General features: G+C 40.3%; 1 protein-coding gene across 3 annotated transcripts in view; it reads right to left on the bottom strand.

Annotated features, from left to right (window-relative positions):
- The window catches only part of cntn2 (contactin 2), a 127,999-nt gene extending 112,564 nt beyond the window's left edge, over positions 1 to 15,435 (bottom strand). Inside the window, exons 1-2 of one of the 3 annotated variants that reach the window (XR_007035467.1) lie at positions 15,101 to 15,435; positions 3,035 to 3,067 (exon numbers count right to left, since the gene is read on the bottom strand). The gene's annotated coding sequence lies outside the window, so the exon portion shown is untranslated. The remainder of the gene's footprint in view (positions 1 to 3,034; positions 3,068 to 15,100) is intronic. The other 2 variants (XM_047347998.1, XM_047347999.1) reach the window with 2 other exon arrangements.
- Between the last annotated feature and the right edge of the window lie 264 nt (positions 15,436 to 15,699).

Raw genomic sequence — 15,699 nt, 5'->3', positions numbered from 1 at the left:
TCCCCAACAACCCCGTACCATTCCATACCATTTGTGAAGTGCCGTGAGACAAGAGGTGTTGTGAATTGGCGTTATATAAATAACACTGAAATGAAATGAAATAAATGCGTTAATTCACATGCTTTGGGCGAGGACATGCTCTTCTCTTCTGGAATGGCCGATCCCCAACCCGAGGGCATGGTTCTCCATGATGCACTGGTGCATATTTTGAATAGAAAATGCCATATATGCTTATTACAGTGGCTAACAAGACCAACCACACAATTTATTTGGAGAGTTGTAAAGTGATTGGATACCTTGAATTAATAAAGACTGTATGTAGCAGGTATTCAAACCAAAGTAAACGAGTTGACACAAGAAGTCAGGAACTGGACAGGGATGAAGTCACAGACTACCGCTAGCACTGAACAACAAGAGAGCAAGCGCACACCAAAGTCATGGAATCCACTGGTGGATCAACAACACTTGACACAAGGTCAACAATCAGCTGTATGGAAGGTGGAATGTGAGGTATTTGCATATGACAGTGACAATGTGGGCTGCACACCATCTCTGAAGATGCATATAACTTTATGATACCAGCCCTGTGCAAAAGACCTACATGTATGTCCCAAAGCCCCTTCACAAAGAAGTAAGAGTATCTTCAAGATCTGCTCAACAAAGGTTGGATCACAGCATCATGGTCTCTTTACTCATCGCTTGTGGTGTGTGTCCGCAGAAAAGACGGCACTCTTTGCCTTTGTTGTGACTTTAGGGAGCTCAATCGCAAGTCAGTCCCGGACCGTCACCCGACACCAAGAATTCAAGACACGGTGAATGCATTGGGTTGGAGCTCTTGGTTTTCAGTGTTAGAACAGGACAAAGTGTACCACCAGGGCTTCTTGGATGGAGAAAGCCGCCCCCTGGCAGCCTTTATGCCCTGGGGGCTGTATCAATGGATACGCATTCCTTCAGCTTGAGCTCCAAGGTATTTGCATCAAATATTTTGTCGAAGTATACCATGAAAGGTTGCCATATCTTCTGAAACTTTTCAGCTGGATTTTGGACTGTACTTCTTATTTCTTCAAGCTGGAGGAATGACATAATGGTACGCATCCAGTGTGCATGTGTTGGGGGTGTGGGGGCTCTCAAATTAATAAGGATTAGTCGACATGCTAATAATGTAGAAAATGCTACCAATTGGGATCGGCTTTTTGAGATCCTACTATTAGTATGCACCACCCCAAATATAGCAGTGATAGGGTCTGGATGAATCTTCTCTCTACAAATATATGTAAATCTATTGAAGATCTCTGACCCGAATGTGACCACTCTGACCAGCTCGCACATGACCAAAACATATGAGCCAAAGAGGCAGGCACTTGGTGAAAGCGAATGCAGTTTGGATCGACAGTAGGGTGCATTTTAGCCAATTTGGTCCCAGAGAGGTGCAGGCAATTAAAGACCTTAAATTGTATTAATCTGTGTCTAACACAGATAGATGATGTGTATATTTTATGTATAACCCTTTGCCATTGATAGAATTCATCTGTCAATCCTATGTTTAGGTCCTCCTCGCACTGCATCTTTAAAGGCAAAGAGATGAACATTTTATGGCTTGAATGACAGTATATAAGTGGGACACACCACCCGACCGCCCAGGTTTGTGTATCAGACATTCATCAAGAGGGCAGACATTCATCAAGAGGGCAAGCTTCTGGTTTTAAAGAAATAGTAGGAACTGGAGCATGGACAAAATCGTGGACCTGTAGATACCTGACAAAATTTGAGTTTGGTAAGCCAAATCGCATTACTAAATGATCAAAAGGAATAAATGTCCCATCCACAAAGAGGTCCCCCACACATTTTATGCCTTCTCTAGACCAAGTAAGAAAGATTGTATCTACAAGAGATGGTTTGAAGAGGAAGTTTGAGGTTAGGGGCATGGAGGCCAAGCTTGTACAAGTCCAGAATGCTTACAAAGCTGGGTTTACATACGCTAACTGCCCCTCACAATAGGATTGCAGGTGTGTGACCACTGCTACCGGCAGTGGAGCACACAATATTGAGGCTAAAAAGATGGACGGGCATGAATGTTGCTCCATTAAAGACCAACTCAGGCCATTCCCACTCAGAGATGTACTGTACCATATTGTTAACTTAAAAACAATGGCAGCCCAATAGTGATATAAAACATTTGGTAGGGATAGCCCACAGTCTCCCTTACCCCTCTCTAGAGGTTTTCGCACTCAAAGTATGGTTTTGCTCAAAATAAATGTACTGATGAGCCTGTCAAGTTCCCTAAAGAATGATTTGGAAACGAAAATAGGGACTGTTTAAAAAAGTAAAATAACCATCTTTACTGAGTTAATACGTCCAGCCGAGAACAGGGGCAAAGTCAACCAGCGACTGAGATCCTCCTTGAATTTAACCAATGTTGATTCAAATTTCTTTGGAAATAAGTCCTTTAAACTATGTGTAACGTTAACACCAAGATATGTCATAAAGCCCACCATAGTCCTGAATGGGTACAAATCAAAGGAGTAATTTTGGGGTACAACATTAATCGGAAACAATACACTCATATTGAAATTTATCTTCTATCCTGGATCACAATCTCTGATGAATGAGTCGAATATTCAGAGAATGTTATAGAGGCGTCAAAGATAATTTCCTGCCCTTTACAAAGCACGTCTGATTAGAATTTACAATTTTTGGGACTATAGATTCTAACCTTAATGCTAGGATCTTGGTAAGTATTTTATAATCACATGTAAGTAAGCTAGTCGGACGGTAAGACTCACATTTAATTCAATTCAATTCAATTCAAAAATACTTTATTAATCCCAAAGGGAAATTAAATGTTGTTATAGCTCATATTGTGAAGGTTTCCTCAAAGAGCTGTTGTAGATGCTGATGGCTGTGGGCAGGAAGGATCTCCTGTAACGCTCCGTCTTACAGCAGATCTGAAGGCCCCTTAGGAGTTGAAAGGACGCTTGACCTAATTTGAGACAAGCAAACCCGAGCACCACTATCCTCAATCCAGTCCACTTACCCGTTACAGCTCGTGTCCATAGACTTCCTCCACCTGGAAAAAAGCAAGCAGGGCTATGAGTATACACTAGTAGTGATGAATCGCTTCACGAGGTTTGCCTAAGACTAACAAAGATCAAGCAACTAAAACTTTCTTTGGCAAGTTCTTCAATGATTTTGCACTTAGGTTCGGCTTCCCGACCAGACTACATCATGACATGGGCAATGAGTTTGACGGGGCTACCATACATGACCCTACCACCGGCAGAGTAATGGACAAGTGGAGAGATTTAACCATTTAAATGTTACGGACAATGGAAGATAAGGAAAAACATGATTGGAAAGAATCACTCGCTATAGTTCTTCATGCGTACAACTGTACTAAGAGCAAGGCAACAGGCTATGCCCCATATTACCTCATCTTTCAGATGTTCAGATGTTCCCCACACCTTCCCACTAGAGGGTGACACGGAAGTGGATTTTCTCTCCTGTCCTATCCCGCTCCCACAGAAAAATGTCTTGTCCCATCCCAATCCCAGGCCAGCATAACAAAAAACATCCTGTCCCATCCCACTCCTGGTAAATTGACTCCCACTCCCATCCCACTCCCATTCAGAACGACTCCCACTCCTGTGCCACTCCCATTTTTGTTTTCTTCATTTAGTCTTTTGGCAATTTCTTTCTTTGAAGGACCAGTTAGGTCCCTGTTTTTAGCTGTAGTAAAGGCCAGTTAAAGTAAAAAGAATAATAATGAAGAAATAATAAAATATCAAACAAGGAAACAGACCATGCCTATCTTAGTTGAATAAACAAAATGTACCTAGTTGTATTTTACTTATTTATTAAGTGATCGTTTCCTTTGAACAATGACATCACTTTTATGTTTCAAGTTGCTGAAACGAAAGAAAAATGCACCTAGTAAGAGAACTGTACTTGTTGAACAAAAGGACAAAAAGGCATTACCTTCACAATTTAGAAACTGTACCTCAATGGTTCACAGCCCTGGTCTTCAGGGACCCCTTCCCTGCATGTTTTAGATGTGTGTCTGCTCCAGCACACCTGATTCAAATTCTGACATGACCTCCTTTACGGGCATCAAGAATGGAGGGTCAAACTGGACAAATGTAATACAATAAAATCATCATTAAATAAATAAATGTTGTGAATGTCTCATAAGTGAAGTAAATGTAACATGAAAGAAATTTAACATTAAATGTGCCATAAATTAAAGGTACCATTTATTTATTTAATACATCATTAGAAACAATAAATGTACCATATCATGAAATGGACTATTATGCAATTAAATGTGCCACTGTATAATTTTAAAGACAACATGACGTAATTAGTGGTACACTTAATATTTAATGATGTATTAAATAAATTGTACATTTAATGGTACATTCAATTTTTTTCTATTTCACAACATATTTATTTAATATCTTCCCTTGATGAAGCCTTTCTATACGGAGCCCGCGAGGGGACAAGGGGGGATTTTTTCTCTTTTGTGTCCCCACGCAATAGTCTTTGCGTTATTTCGCAATACTTTGTGGGATAGTTTCCAAACCAGATATCTGCAAAAATGAAACAAACACTACACCCGTTTTGAGATTTATTGAGTTTTATTTTGAAATAAGCCTTAAATAAAATTATCTTCAAATCAGACTAAAAGACAGTTTTTATCCACAAGCCGTCAAACAAACTACTGAACAATAATACTGCACGAAACCACATCTGTGATACTTTGTTTGCTTATTACTGCTGCATGATGTGTACTTTTTTTTTGTACGCCATTAGTGTTTTTGTTTTTATTGTGATTTAAACGGTTCTTCTTATCCTAAGCATTTAATCGCATTGTTTACTGCGTGTTAACCTGCATATGACAAATAAACCATATCAATCACATATCAGTGTTTGTTTTATGAGCAGTTTGTCATCTGTGCTGCTGTTCCAAAATGCCGAACGCAAATGTATTGCGTGGGGACGCAAAATAAATAAATTTCCCCATGTCCCCTCACGGGCTTACGTACCTTACCTCTTAAATCGTTAGTGCACATGCAGCAATTTTGTTGGTCAGATGAGACACATGTTGGTACTTTTGGTTTGATGAATGAAGAGATGCAGGGCTGATTTAATCCAGAATCTGCCTTACAAGTGTCCCTTAATCACTGGTGAACTTAATTACGTCTAAACACGTTTTACAAGCAGCAGACTGCGTGTTAACACCGCTGCATTCAACTCTCCTGAAGTTCGGTAATATTTGTGACTTTCCTGTCAGCTCTATGAGTTTAATAGATAAGTCCTTATTTCTGACTTTACGTTACAAATCCAATTTTACCACGTCCAGTTCTCCACCTGCGTTTGCTCCCTCCATCCTGAACGCAGGTGGAAAACATCGATCAGAAGCACTGTTGGCTTGTGGGTCGTGTAGTTCGTTTGACTCGCATTATAGTATAGGCTTCTTGGAAAAAAACTACACAATGTCGATTCAAGTTTTTTTTTCTTAAAGTTTATAACAAAGTCTCAGTTTTACATTTCCAAAGTCAATTGATCCTAGTTTGTTTTCCCTCCTATTGGTTAGCTCCCGCTTCCGTCTGCTCCCGTTCATTTTTTATCCTGTACCATCCCAATCACGTGATCGTTACTGATGCTGTCTCCCGTCCCGCGAGATTCCCATGGGAATCCCGTGACCCGTGGGACTCCCGAAAAAATGTCAGCCGCTACTTCCCACCTGCTCTTCGATCTAGAAAAACATGAGGCTCGTGTGGATTATTATAACGATGTTAGCTGCTGGAAAAGGAGAATGTAGGAGGCATACACAGTGGCTTCTAAAACAGCAACCAAGGAATCTGCTCGGCAAAAAGCCTATTACGACAAGAGAGTTATGGGGAGAGATCTTAAACCCGAAGATAGAGTTCTTCTCCAAAATCTTACGCCTAGAGACGGAAACCGCAAAGATCCAGTCCTACTGGGAGGACCAAGTTTACAAAGTGAAAGGTTAGTAAGCAGTGAGCCTGAGATTGACATGCCAGCTGCAGGACGGGGCAAGACCAACACTGTGACACAGCGACCCCAAAGACACAGACAGCAACCAACTGTACTGTGTTATGATACATTGGGACAGCCAACTTAAGTTCAGAGAAGTGCTTTATGCTTTTCTGAGTTTGCAGGAGATAAGCTAACTGCTGACAGACACACGAGTTCTGCAAAGGCATGAGTTTATGGCCAAAACCTATGTTGAACAGAGTAAATGTGTAATGACATTAGATGCTGGGCTAAACAGATATACTGAGCTAAGTGCAAAGGCTGGGCAAAGAAGTACATTTGTGGTCCCATTTTTGGGACCCAGCCATGGATTTCAACATTAAAACTCCGGTAAACACTTTTGTGGAACTTTCAAAATAAATTGCATTTAACTGACTTCCAGCAACTGAGGAAAGAGGGGTAGCAGCAGACTTCCCATGATGCCACTGTCTGAATAAGAGCACCCCCTCTCCAACAAGCCGACCTCTTCCACACGGCCTTCCAGGGGGACCGGATAGAGGAGACAAGCGCGCTGATGTCTCTTTGCTGGCAAACAGACATAAACTCTTCAACTGGGTCCAAAGATGCCATACAATCATCGATCATATGCAAAGTTGAGTACGAATGAAATACTGTCTGTGTATCCGGTATTTTCATTCATGAACGGGGAAATTAAGGTGTAAGAATTGCTTACTTTCTCTCTGAGGCCTGCAGAAGCAAACTGTCCCAGAGAAGTTCCCTACAGAGAAGCGGTCTCTACGAAGCCGAGCGGAGCGGTCTCCCAGTCTGGAAGGAAGACAGCAGAGACCGCATCATCGTGGTTACGGTAACGTGCAGTGTGATTGGCGGACAGAATGGGCCGTCTTTCATCCACAGCCACGGAGGTTAGCTGTAGCTAACCGTTTAAAGACTGTGGATGTGTCTTCAAACTTCTCCGCCTTGGACAACGTTCCTCACCACAGTTCATGAGGTTAAGTGTTTGGGCAGAATAATATAGAAAGATTTAGATTGAAATGATCTAAACGTTTTCCATTTTATGAAGTTTGGTTTTGTTTGTGTGTTGAACTCAGCTCTCTTGGTGCTAGCAGAATATCTGCAGCACACATGTTCAGTTTGTGTTCTGTGTTTGTGTGTTTTTAAAGTTAAGACACACTTTATTAAAGGGTGATTTTAAACAAAAGATTGATCATAACACGCCGTCCGCGCTTATGCATTTTAACCCTTTTATTGACGGTATTTTAAAGGTGTGTGTTTGATTCTGGTGCTAAGCTATTAGCCTCCTTTGTTAGCTTAACTGCTAACAACTAAGGACATGTGCTTGCTGCTAAATAATATTTACCCAGAAAGATTTAATTTTCAATCCAGTAAATAATGTCTCCCAAACATCATTTTACTAAATTTGATAAATAAGTAAACAACATTAAGCCCCATTTCTCCAGAAAGATTTGGCTCTTTCCAAAATATTCCCTTAATAATATTTATTCAAATATTATTTCAATAAATAAAGGCAGCTAATGAGACACAGTTGAGAACTCATCCAGAAGGTTGGTTTTATTCAGCAGATCATTCTTAAAACATTATTTTATTAAAATAATATTTTATCTGATATTGCATTGTGAATGGTTGTCTAAACGTTTGCTGATTATTGCCTAAGTTGGTTCCAAGACTAACTTAACTTCATTTCCAGATTCTTCAAGATAATCCTTGGTTCTCAAACATAAACATTGCATGGTAATGTTGCATCACTCTTTTGGTCATGGTTTTCAATCATCTCTCATCAACCTGTTTATATTGTACATAGCCCATTAGTTTTCCTTATGCTTTAATTCTGCTTGGTAGTTTAGTTGGATTGTTTTAGCATAGTAAAGGGTTTGTTGATTGAAATATTCTCAGATTCATGATCCCATCATTGGCGTCCCGCTGGGTGGACATTATTATGAACAGCTTGCACTGCACATTATTGATGCACCAAGTGATGAGCTTAAAACCAGCTGTCACTGGTCACAATAGGACTCAAAACATCAGAGTTCTAACATCAGATGTCACTGACTATATTTAAGAGAACATTATAACTCGTGGCATTTCGGGAGTTAACAAATTTAGACTTTCGTCAAAATGAATAACTCCAATATATTAAAATATTAATATTAAATATTAAATAATATTCTCAGATTCATAATCCCAACACCATTTTATTACTAGCACAGTTGTTGGTCTGTGATAAAAGTCCTTAGTGTTCACACATGTATTTTTGGTTGAAGATGCACTAAATGTGTGTTTGTTGGCTAATCAGAGGAAACATAAAATGCTTCCGGTTCATTTCATTAAGGAGAATTACAAATGAAACTCGGTAAAAACCATCAGTTTTAAATATGTTTGATTTAATACATACTGTTCCTAAGGTTAATTCAGTCAGTCATTTTCTATACCGCTTCTTCCATAGTGGGTCGCGGGACAGATCTTGGGTCGCGGGAAAGCTGGTGCCTATCTCCATCAGTCTATGGGCGGGAGGCGGACCACACCCTGGACAGGTCGCCAGTCCATTGCAGGGCAACACACAAACAACCATGAACACACTCATTCACACACCTAAAGGGTGTGAATTAATGAAACCGTATTACAACAAAATAGACATTAGCATACCGACACAAGAGGCAGAAGTCTTGTCACTGCACGTTTAATGCACCTTTAAGACAGCAGCCAGAGGCACAATTCAGTGGACACAGCAAATACAGCTCCCAAAACCAAAAATTCCAGCACAGATGACTCATCTCAACTGTAATCATACATCGGAGATAATAACAATGATTCTATATCCAATTATTTAAAATAATAAGCATACATGTGTAAAATTAATATAATGTAATGTGGTAAAACTCAGGTCCAAATCAGTAGTATACATTATTTTACAAATACATAAGACAAAATAGGGCTGCAAGGTGGTGCAGTTGGAAGCACTGTTGCATTGCAGCAAGAAGGTCCTAGGTTCGACTCCCGGCCAGAGGTTTTTCTGCATGGAGTTTGCATGTTCTCCAGCTGCATGTGTGGGTTTTCACCGGGTACCCCGGCTTCCTCCCACAGTCCAAAAACTTGACTGTTAGGTTAATTAGTCTCTCTAAATTGCCCTTAGGTGTGAATGAGTGTGTGCATGTCCTGTCTATGTGTTCCCCTGCAATGGATTGACAACCTGTCCAGGGTGTACCCTGCCTCTCGCCCGTAGACTGCTTGAGATAAGCACCAGCTCCCTTGTGACCAACACTTTAATAAGCGATATAAAAGATGAATGAATGAATATTCAATTTTTAGCAGCAGGAATAATTGTTGCTTTTGTTTTTCAAATAAAAGTAATTAGACTATGTTATACCATGATACCATGGGATTTTTATTCATGGTAATTATACTGAAATTCTTTTACTGGCCCATGTCTAGAGTAATCTGTGTGTGCATGGCTGTTTGTCCTGTACTTAGTGAATATTCGTCGTCTTACGTTTCATCCGGGACTGGGTCGCAAGGGGCTGCAGACTCAGTAGAGGCATCCAGATGTCCCTCTCCCCAGACACCTCCTCCAGCTCCTCCAGGGGCAGCCCAAGGCGTTCCCAGGCCAGCCGAGAGACATAGTCCCTCCAGCGTGTCCAGGGCCGTCCCCTGGGCCTCCTCCCGGTGGGATGTGCCTGGAACACCTCCCTAGAAAGGTGTCGAGGGAGCATCCGGTATAGATGCCCGGCCACCCAACGGAGGAAGCTCATTTCAACCGCTTGTATCCGGGATCTCGTTCTTTCAGTCATGACCCAAAGTTCATGGCCATAGGTGAGGGTAGGAACGTAGACCGACCGTTAAATCAAGAGCTTCACTTTTCGGCTCAGCTCTCTCTTCACCACAATGGACCGGCACAGCGTCCCCATTACTATGGCAGCCGCACCGATCCGTTTGTCAATCTCCCACTCCATTCCCTCTTCACTCGTGAGCAAGACCCCAGGATACTTGAACTCCTCCACTTGAGGCAAGAACTCCCCACCAACCTTAAGAGGACAAGCCACCCTTTTCCGGTCGAAAACCATAGCCTCGGATTTGGAGGGGCTGATCTTCACCCCAGCCACTTCACACTTGGCTGCGAACCACCCCAGTCCATGTTGTAAGTCATGTGAGGGGGCCAGAAGGTCCACGTCATCTGCAAAAAGAAGAGACGAAATCCTCTGGTCCCCAAACCAGACCCCTTCCGGCCCTTGGCTGCGCCTAGAAATCCTGTCCATAAAAGTTATGAACAGGACTGGTGACAAAGGGCAGCCCTGCGGGAGTCCAACATGCACCGGGATCAGGTCCGACTTAGTGCCGGCAATGCGGACCAAACTCCTGCTCCTCTTGTACAGAGACCGGATGGCACCTAATAAAGGGCCCCCAACTCCATACTCCTAAATGAGTATGATAAATTCGATTGTTCAAGAGGACCACATACACACCAATGCTTTGTATCTGTATAAAAATGCCCTATAAGAACTAAAGGTAGGGAACTGAAGGTAGGGAACGTCTGGAATTTTTGATGAAGATGTTTCGTACATTGTAAGAAATAAAGTTCCCCCCATGAAGACTGGGAAGAGAGAGAACTCTGAGTTTTGTGTTAACTGCTTTTAGCTCAGTAGTAAGGCCGCACTCTTACACACTCCCACAGGGCACCATGAGGGACACAGTTGAATGCCTTCTCCAGGTGTGTGAGTGTGATCCCCTATAGTTGGAACACACCCTCCGGGCAACCCTCTTATGAAGGGGGAATACCACCCTAGTCTGCCAGTCCAGAGGCACTGTCCCCGTCCGCCATGCAATGTTGAAGAGGCGTGTTAACCATGACAGCCCCACAACATCCAGAGACTTGAGGTACTCAGGGCGGATCTCATCCACCCCCGGAGCCCTGCCACCGTGGAGCTTTTTAACCACCACGGTGACTTCAGCATGGGTGATGAATGAGTCCAACCCCGAGTCCCCAGCCTCTGCTTCCACCAGGGAATGCGTGATGGCAGGATTGAGGATATCCTCAAAGTACTCCTCCCACCGCCCAATAATGTCCCCAGTCGAGGTCAGCAGCTCCCCACCCTCACTGTAAACAGGGTTGGCGAAGTACTGCTTCCCCCTCCTGAGGCGCTAGAGGATTTGCCAAAATTGCTTCGAGGCCAACCGGTAGTCCTTCTCCATGGCCCCACTGAACTCCTCCCAGGCCCGAGTTTTTGCGTCTGCCACAGCCCGGGCCGCAGCACACTTGGCCTCACGGTACCCACTTAGTGAATATTGCTATATTATAATATATAGTAATATAAACTTTAAATAGTTTTAGTCATTAATATGGTTTTTCTATTATATGGCTGGCACCAAACTTCTGCTTTGGAATCTGTCATTTGCCTTTAGTGTAGTATTTGTTTACAGCTCACAGTCAAAATAAAATTTTTGCAAACACTGGACCAATGTAATAATAATATTGTCTTAATTAAAACATGCCTAAACGTTTGCTATTTATAATAACTCAAAACTCAGTTCTTTGCAGTCAAATTGTGTAACTCAAACCTATTTACAAAGATCACATTTACTTTTGTAATCTGGAAAAAACAAAAATAATATGCAACATTTAGATTTTTTGTAATGCTAAAATGCTTGTATTTAAAGCAACTTTGAACGTCATATATATATACATTAAAAAAATCAAGTAACTGAAGCTTAAAATGCATTAATCACTTATTTACTTTTGCTGTAGTAGGGTCATCAGTAGGGGTAAACTTCTCCTTCACAGAAATAAATAAATGTACAAGTTTTTTCATACTTGAGGCCTAAAGTCTAGTGTAACATCTATGAATGGCAGTCAGTGTTCACTAAATGCCTCAATTTAAGTTTGCTATTTAATTTTTAAGTTGATGTGAGATCATTTATTTCTCATCTCTTTTTGCACTTTAGAAAAAGAACAAGATTTTTTCAAATTTTAGACTTGAAACTAGCGGTAAATGTTTGAATCTTATTGCATTTAAGAATTTAATTTTTACTTGCATTTTCTCTTTCATATATTTCTACTATCTTAAGCTCCTACAGCAAAATTGAATTTTTATTCGACTACTTTATTAATCATCAGAATAATCGATAGAATACTCGATTACTAAATCGTTTACAACAGCCCTATGTGAAACCATTTTTGCGTTTGGGATAGGGCTGTTTTTTAAACACTACAATTAGTCACAATCAGGAAGTAAAAAAGAGTAATAACATTTTATTTACCTTACAAAAGAGCCTATTTTGAAAACATTTTCTTGACCATAATACAATGGTTTTAGATCTGTTGGAGCAAAACTATGAATGTAAGAGGGTTTTGATGTTTGACTCACAGAATACAATTTGTGCATTTGTACAAAAGAATCTAAAGAGGTGTAACTGTTGTTTTGTAATTGTGAAAGACAATTAAAAAATTACTAAAATTACAAAACTCCTAGAGCATTTCTTTCTGTGGCTTCAAATTCACAGTTACAATGCACAAATCATGTTGCCCCAGATTTACTTCTATACAAAAGTGTTTTTATCAGAATTAAAAGTAGCAAAACAAATCTTATTACATGTGAACATTTCTATATAACTGAAGATGACTGTATCAGCCAAGTTAACCTATCTTTGTAACGAAAACATTTTTTTTTTTTTATTTTGAAAGTTTTAAATTAATAAATCATTATTTAATTTTATGGTCATGTTGAGGTGGGATAACGGCATTATTTAGCAAGTCACAACTAAGTCTGCAGATTCCACAGTGGAGTTTAAGTCTTAAAATTTAAAAGGCAAGTCTTAAACAAGTCATTTAACCATAAATGTAATTTAGTTACAGTGTAATAATACATTTCTATAATTTATACATTCTTTTTCAAATACGCAGCAGGGGGAACTATGCTTACAAAATCTCAGAAAATCAATGCTGATGTTGTTTTTAACAGTGGAAAATTAACCAAAAGAAATTAAACAACCAGCAAACTGAGAAAATAATGAGTAAAGCGATCCATACCAAACATTCTATTCAGTTCAATTTAGTTTTATTTATATAACGACAATTCACAACACATGTCGTCTCAAGGCACTTCACAAAGGGTATGGAATGCTGTGGGGTTGTTGGGGAGGTTAGATTAAACTACTGAGTGTTAGAGTTTGGCCATTTTAGAATGGGCTATGTGTAGGGGTACTAAGGAAAATAAACTGATAAAGTTTGTCCATCTAGAGCCCACTGGTGGCCATTGTTCTACTAAAAACTACAAGGATTGGGGGTCTGTCTGACTGATTATAACCATTGGAAAAGAGAAGGGGTCGCACAGGTAGCAGAAATGGAGGTTGTGTTTGCACCTCAACCATAACTGAGCTGGTTTAGGCTAAACTTGACTCCCCTTTGTATTTCTTTACTAAATATAAATATCTGTTAAGCAACTAACACAGTACAAACCTATCTTTACAATATTTCATGAGTAACATTGGATCTTTAGTAATAAGAAATTGAATAATTTATACAAATGTGTAAAAATGAACTTTCTGATCAAGTTGATTTTATAAGATGATTATGGTGCTATCTGTCAGCCTCGTTGCACTGACTTTCTTTCTGGTTCAGGTTCAAAGCACAGAAACTAGATGCGCACACATAATGAAATCTTTCAGTTTAAAAATTGGAAATACTGGTAATCTTATCATGCAACTTTACTTTTGCAGAATTTGCAGCATGAGGTGATAACTTTTTGAATTAAAAGCCAGTTTGTCATCTTGTCATCATGATTAGAAATGTTTTTTCAACCTGTATGATTTAATGAATAAGCAAAATAAATGAATAAAATGATTTGGTCTTTAAGATACTCAATATTGATGAAAGCGAAAGCAATGGGTCACACCACCGAATTAATGAATTACTGTGCTCCAATTATGTCCATGGCTGCAGGTGTATAAAGTTTAATGTGTAGAAACTATAATGATTCCTGATCTTTCTTGAACACCTTTGGGATGAATTAGAGTGGAAACTGCGATTCTGGTTCTCTTATCTAGCTATAAGCACACTCCCAAACCTTGTGGAAGATGTTTACAGAAGAATTAAAGTTGCTGTTGCTGGCAACGGTGGGTCCATCAACAAACTGGACCTTTTAGATTAAGAATAGGATGTTATCAAAGGTATGTAAAGGTAGACAGACAAATACCTTTGGCAATACAGTGTATATGACCTTTATTTAACCAGGTAAAGCTTTGTAGAGATAAGAAATCTCTTTTTCAAGAGGGACCTGACAAGGCAACAAAAGTTACAATAAAACGATATAAAATACATTACTACACAACATAACACATCTGAACAAATATGGGAGCACAACAGCAAGGTATCGACTCTAAAACAATTATAAGAAGTTACACTGTCTCTTTTCAGGGCTTGTGGATTGCCTTGAATTCACCAACAGTCAACAGCTCTGTCAGCTTTACATGTGTAGCTCATCTGTTGGATCAGACCACATGTTGCTGTTGTTTTAGTGCTCCTCTTAGGACCAATTTTGATAGATACTGACCAATGCACACAACACCCCACAAGAGCTGTGGTCCTGAATCAGACATTTAGCCAAGACAATGTAGTCCATGTCAAACTCCCTCAAATACTTCTGCCACCCATTTTTTCTGCGTCTAACATCAAATTTGAGGAAAAATATTTCACTTGCTGCCTAATGCATCCCACAAACTAACAAGTGCCATGATAAAGAGGTAATTTGAGATATTAACTTTATATCTCAGTGGTCATTGTAATTTGCTTGATTTGTGTAACGGGGACCCGTGAGGACAGCAGCCTCAACCTATGAATCACGTGAAGGGGTTTGAAATTTAAATGAAATCGTCAGGTTTGTCTGACGGAGCTTCGGTCTATGCATAACAACACTTGTTATTGTGTAAATCGAGGCTTCTGAAAGAGAAAGCCGTAGAGTAAAAAGCAGCTCAGTTATCCGTATGTCGCACTGCTTTCCGGAGCATACCATATGTATAAGAGGTGAAAACGATCTCGAACAAACCGGGGAGGAGATGATGCTGTCGGGCTGTTTACCTTTTGAAGACGCTCTTCTTGAAGCTGCGATGCGGAGCTGCTGAGGTCGCTGAAACAGATGACTGGCGGCGGCTGGACGGCCGGGCTATCCTCCGCTATCCCCTTCGGTCTCTAAAATTGTCCCTTCACTCCGATGCGTATCTGCTAGTTCAGGCCAGTTCCACTGCTTCTCTCTACCTCTCTTTGATTGCTCCCTTCAGTCTCATCCCTCCTTTCTTTGAATCACGGTCTGGTCTCCTATCACTTTAGTCAAGTCTGCAGAAATACAGCAGCTTCCGGTTTCTATCACTCAAAGATTCTGCAGTACATCCTTTAACTGTTGTCCCATCAGTTTGACCACATAGCTTTTGCCAACCCAACAACAAAAAGCTACTTCTCCCTCAGTCTTAAAGCAACAGTTCCATACAAAGCACTCAAGCGTATTTTTAGGATTTACGGTCTTTTAATTGAACTCACTCAAAAATCCTTCATTAGGTGCAAATTTTAGCCACTCCCTTTTTTCTCCAATGTTAAATAAATTATAATAATAATGAAGTAGCCTACATTTGTTGTACAGGTACGTCTAAATTACGATATTGAGAAAAAAAGCTATTTTTTCT

This window comes from Girardinichthys multiradiatus, chromosome 20, assembly GCF_021462225.1.
Source record: "Girardinichthys multiradiatus isolate DD_20200921_A chromosome 20, DD_fGirMul_XY1, whole genome shotgun sequence".
NCBI classification, from domain to species: domain Eukaryota; kingdom Metazoa; phylum Chordata; class Actinopteri; order Cyprinodontiformes; family Goodeidae; genus Girardinichthys; species Girardinichthys multiradiatus.
This window is presented reverse-complemented; position numbering and strand designations above follow the sequence as displayed.